The sequence below is a fragment of the Triticum urartu genome, chromosome 5A (assembly GCF_056163025.1).
Source record: "Triticum urartu cultivar PI428250 chromosome 5A, HENAU_Tu73, whole genome shotgun sequence".
Taxonomy (NCBI): Eukaryota; Viridiplantae; Streptophyta; class Magnoliopsida; order Poales; family Poaceae; genus Triticum; species Triticum urartu.
This window is the reverse complement of record NC_141877.1, coordinates 564702007-564707891: the sequence shown is the minus strand read 5'-3', so window position 1 is coordinate 564707891 and position 5885 is coordinate 564702007.

Below are 5885 nucleotides of genomic sequence, written 5' to 3'. Positions count from 1 at the left end.
CGAAACAGACATGTGTTGGAGCGCTACGGTCGAAATGGGGGTCCTGTTCATCGGGAGGGGTGTAGCGTACCGCAAAATGGGACTCCACGGGATACTATTCATCTCCACCGTCGACCCCCTCCATCCTCCACGAGCTACTGTTCATCCACCGTCGACCTCCTCCAGCCTCCACCTGCGACTGTTCATCCACGGGCTCCTGTTCATCCAGTCTCCACCGCGCGCTACTCCACCGGCTACTGTTCAACCAGCCCTCTCCACGGGCTCCTGTTCAACCACCCCTCCACGGGCTACTGTTCATCCTTCCCTCCACCGTCTACTGTTCATCCTGCCCTCCATGGGGTGGTCCTGTTCATCCAGCCCCAACCGGCTCGATCGATCGGGGTCCTATTCATCCAGAGGCAACACCACTGGGTCCTGTTCATCCACCCCCACCGGGAACTGTTCATCCAACCCCCCCCCCCCCCCCCGCGCAATGCTCACTGTTCATCCAGAGGCAGCATCGATCGGCTTCAGTTAGCAGCAGTAGCGAAGGAATCGCTCGATTGGGTTCAGTTAACAGCCATCGGTCGATCGCTCGCATTCAGTAACGCGTAGCCTGCAATGCAATCGCTCGGGTTCAGTTAGAGCCAACGCCTCGCACACACGTGCGTACGTGTACGAGAGAAACGTGCATCGCTCGGCCCCGACCTCCCACCTTAACCGGGAACTCCGCGAAATTTTCCTCCCCCTCGCTTCTACCACGGTTTTTTCCATCATGGACGGCCCAAAGAATGTCATGCAACTGTGTCTCCGGCCCGCCTAGGATGAAAAGTCCATTTTCTGTCATTATTTTTTTTCATAGAAGTAGGAGCCCACCACATCTATGATGATACCAGGTTTTGTCACAATTATCGTCATAGAAGTGCCATATGTATGACAGAAAAAAATTTCGTTCGGCCCAAAATGTCACGGATGTGTCTTTTTTTTGGAGTGAGGTAGCGTGCCGACGGCGATCACATCGACCTTGGAACCATTCCTGACGCGCATCGTCACCTCGTCCTTCGCCAGTCTCCGTTTATTCCGTTGTTCCTGTTTTGAGTTACAAATATGAGCACCTGCACCGGTATCAAATACCCAGGAGCTACTACGAGCGCTGGTAGGTACACATCAATAACATGTATATCACATATACCTTTGGCATTGCCGGCCTTCTTATCCGCTAAGTACTTGCGGCAGTTCCGCTTCCAGTGACCGTTTCCCTTGCAATAAAAGCACCCAGTCTCAGGCTTGTGTCCATTCTTTGGCTTCTTCCCGGCAGCTTGTTTACCGGGCGCGGCAACTCCCTTGTCGTCCTTCTTGAAGTTCTTTTTACCCTTGCCTTTCTTGAACTTTGTGGTTTTATTCACCATCAACACTTGATGTTCCTTTTTGATTTCCACCTCCGCTGATTTCAGCATTAAATATACCTCAGGAATGATCTTTTCCATCCCCTGCACATTGAAGTTCATCACAAAGCTCTTGTAGCTAGGTGGTAGCGACTGAAGGACTCTGTCAACGACCGCATCATCCAGGAGATTAACTCCCAGCTGAGACAAGCGGTTGTGCAACCCAGACATTTTGAGTATGTGCTCGCTGACGGAACTATTCCCCTCCATCTTACAACTGTAGAACTTGTCGGAGACTTCATATCTCTCGACCCGGGCATGAGCTTGGAAAACCATTTTCAGCTCTTGGAACATCTGATATGCTCTGTGTTGCTCAAAACGCTTTTGGAGCCCGGGTTCTAAGCTGTAAAGCATGCCGCACTGAACCAGGGAGTAATCATCACTACGCGTTTGCCAAGCGTTCATAAGGTCTTATTCTGCTGGGAAAACAGGTGCTTCACCTAGCGGTGCATCAAGGACATATGCTTTCCTGGCAGCTATGAGGATAATTCTCAGGTTACAGACCCAGTCCGTGTAGTTGTTGCCATCGTCTTCCAGCTTGGTTTTCTCTAGGAACGCATTGAAGTTGAGGGCAACATTAGCATGGGCCATTTGATCTACAAGACATATTGCAAAGAATTTTAGACTATGTTCATGATAATTAAGTTCATCTAATCAAATTATTTAATGAACTCCCACTCAGATAGACATCCCTCTTGTCATCTAAGTGATACATGATCCGATTCAACTAGGCCATGTCCGATCATCACGTGAGACGGACTAGTCATCATCGGTGAACATCTTCATGTTGATCGTATCTTCTATACGACTCATGTTCGACCTTTCGGTCTTCCGTGTTCTGAGGCCATGTCTGTACATGGTAGGCTCGTCAAGTCAACCTAAGTGTATTGCGTGTGTAAATCTGTCTTACACCCGTTGGATGCGAATGTTAGAACCTATCACACCCGATCATCATGTGGTGCTTCGGAACAACGGACCTTAGCAACGGTGCATAGTTAGGGGGAACACTTTCTTGAAATTATTGCAAGGGATCATCTTATTTATGCTACCGTCGTTCTAAGCAAATAAGATGTAAAACATGATAAACATCACATGCAATCAAATAGTGACATGATATGGCCAATATCATTTTGCTCCTTTTGATCTCCATCTTCGGGGCACCATGATCAACATTGTCACCGGCATGACACCATGACCTCCATCATCATGATCTCCATCACCGTGTCTTCATGAAGTTGTCTCGCCAACTATTACTTCTACTACTATGGCTAACGGTTAGCAATAAAGTAAAGTAATTACATGACGTTTATGTTGACACACAGGTCATAAATAAATTAAGACAACTCCAATGGCTCCTGCCGGTTGTCATACTCATCGACATGCAAGTCGTGATTCCTATTACAAGAACATGATCAATCTCATACATCACATATATCATTCATCACATCCTTTTGGCCATATCACATCACACAACATATGCTGCAAAAACAAGTTAGACGTTCTCTAATTGTTGTTGCAAGTTTTTACGTGGGTGTTATAGGTTTCTAGCAAGAACGTTCCTTACCTACGCCAAAACTACAACGTGATATGCCAATTTCTATTTACCCTTCATAAGGACCCTTTTCATCGAATCCGATCCGACGGTGGAACCAATCTCACGTAAGCGTACGTGTAAGGTCAGTTCGGGCCGCTTCATCCCACGATGCCGTCGAATCAAGACAAGATTAGTAATGACAAGTAAATTGACAAAATCGACGCCCACAACAACTTGTGTTCTACTCGTGCATAGAAACTACGCATAGACCTAGCTCATGATGCCACTGTTGGGGATCGTTGCAGAAATTAAAAAATTTCTACGCATCACCAAGATCAATCTATGGAGTAACTAGCAACTAGAGGGGAGTGCATCTTCATACCCTTGAAGATCGTGAGTTGGAAGTGTTGCAAGAACGCGGTTGGAGGAGTCGTACACGTAGCGATTCAGACCGCGGCCGAATCCGATCTAAGCACCGAACAACGGTGCCTTCGCGTTCAACACACGTGCATCCCGGTGACGTCTCCCGCACCTTGATCCAGCGAGGAGGAGGGAGAGGTTGAGGAAGAAGGCTCCAACAGCATCACGACGGCATGGTGGTGATGGAGTGGCAGTTCTTCGACGGGGTTTCGCCAAGCTCACGCGGAGGAGGAGCGGTGTTGGGGAGGGGAGGGGCTGCGCCTTGGATGTAGTGCTGCAGCCCTCCCCTCGCCCCTCTATTTATAGGGAGAAGGGGGAAGGGGGCCGACCCCTCTAGATGAGATCAAGAGGTGCGGCAGCGGCCAAGGGGGAGGGTGCTTGCCCCCCAAGCAAGGGGGGCGCCCCCCTTTAGGGTTCCCCCCAAACCCTAGGCGCATGGGCCCTAGGGGGAATGGCGCCCAGCCCACTAGGGGCTGGTTTCCTTCCACCTACAGCCCATAAGGCCCTCCGAGGCAGGTGGACCCTCCCGGTGGACCCCCGGAACCCCTCCAGTGGTCCCGGTACAATACCGGTATACCCCCGAATATTTCCGGTGACCATATGATGACTTCCCATATAAAAATCTTCACCTACAGACTATTCCGGAACTCCTCGTGACGTTAGGGATCTCATCCGGGACCGAAGAACATTCGGTAATCACATACAAATCTTCCTAATAACCCTAGCGTCATCGAACCTTAAGTGTGTAGAACCTATGGGTTCGGGAACCATGCAGACATGACCGAGACAAATCTCCGGCCAATAACCAACAGCGGGATTGGGATACCCATGTTGGCTCCCACATGTTCCACGATGATCTCATCGGATGAACCACGATGTCGAGGATTCAAGCAATCCCGTATACAATTCCCTTTGTCAATCGGTACGTTACTTGCCCGAAATTCGATCGTCAGTATCCCAATACCTCGTTCAATATCGTCACCGGAAAATCACTTTACTCATTGCGTAACACATCATCCCGTGACCAACCCTTAGTCACATTGATCTCATTACGATGATGTCTTACCGAGTGGGCCCAGAGATACCTCTCCGTCATATGGAGTGACAAATCCCAGTCTCGATTCATGCCAACCCAATAGACACTTTCAGAGATACCCGTAGTGCACCTTTATAGTCACCTAGTTACGTTGTGACATTTGGCACACCCAAAGTATTCCTACAGTATCCGGGAGTTGCACAATTTCATGGTCTAAGGAAAAGATACTTGACATTAGAAAAGCTTTAGCACACGAACTACACGATCTTGCGCTATGCTTAGGATTGGGTCTTGTCCATCACATCATTCTCCTAATGATGTGATCCCGTTATCAATGACATCCAATGTCCATGGTCAGGAAACTGTAACCATCTATTGATTAACGATCTAGTCAACTAGAGGCTCACTAGGGACATGTTGTGGTCTATGTATTCACACATGTATTGCGATTTCCGGATAATACAATTATAGAATGAACAATAGAAAATTATCATGAACAAGTAAATATAATAATAAGCATTTTATTATTGCCTCTAGGGCATATTTCCAACACTTAAAAGTACCAACCGCGGCGGAATCTAAAAGATTATGAGAGACAAAATTCAATCCTGCATAAGAACTTTGTATGATCATCCAAAGATTTAACCCATGAGTTGGGCAATTCCTTAGCATCATTTTCATCCTTTCCCAAGATTGTGCAACATGCTCATGTTCAAGTTGCTTGAAATTCATGATCTGGGTTCTAAGGAAAATAATTTTTGTGGGAGGAAAATACTTAGTGATAAAAGGATCTTTGCAGTTATTCCAAGAATCGATACTATTGCGAGGCAACGAAGAGAACCAATTTTTTGCAGAATCACGCAAAGAAAACAAAAATAATTTCATTTTGACCACATCATTGTCCACATCTTTTTTCTTTTGCATATCACATAGTTCCACGAAGGAATTAAGATGGGACGCGGCATCCTCATTAGGAGTACCGGAAAATTGGTCTTTCATAACAAGATTCAGAAATCAGTATTAATATCACAAGTCTCCGCACTAGTGGCGGGAGGAGCAAGAGGAGTGTCAATAAAATCAATGTTGTTGATATTTGAGAAATCACATAACTTGGTGTTCTCTTGAGTCATGGTGACCACACAACAAGATTGCACTCAAAATAGATTCGGCAAGAAAACGGCGAAAGGAAAAGAGGAGCGAATAAAACGGCAAATTTTTGTGAAGTGGGGGAGAGGAAAACGAGAGGCAAATGGTAAATAATGTAAATTGCGAGGAGATGAGATTTGTGATTAGGAACCTGGTTGTGATGAAGATCATCCCTGGCAACGGCGCCAGAAATTCCTTTTGATGTCGCTTGAAGCTACGTCAGTTCCTTTTTTCCAAAGAGGAAGGGATGATGCAGCACAGCGACGGTAGGTATTTCCCTCGGATATGAAACCAAGGTTATCGAACCAGTAGGAGAACCACGCAA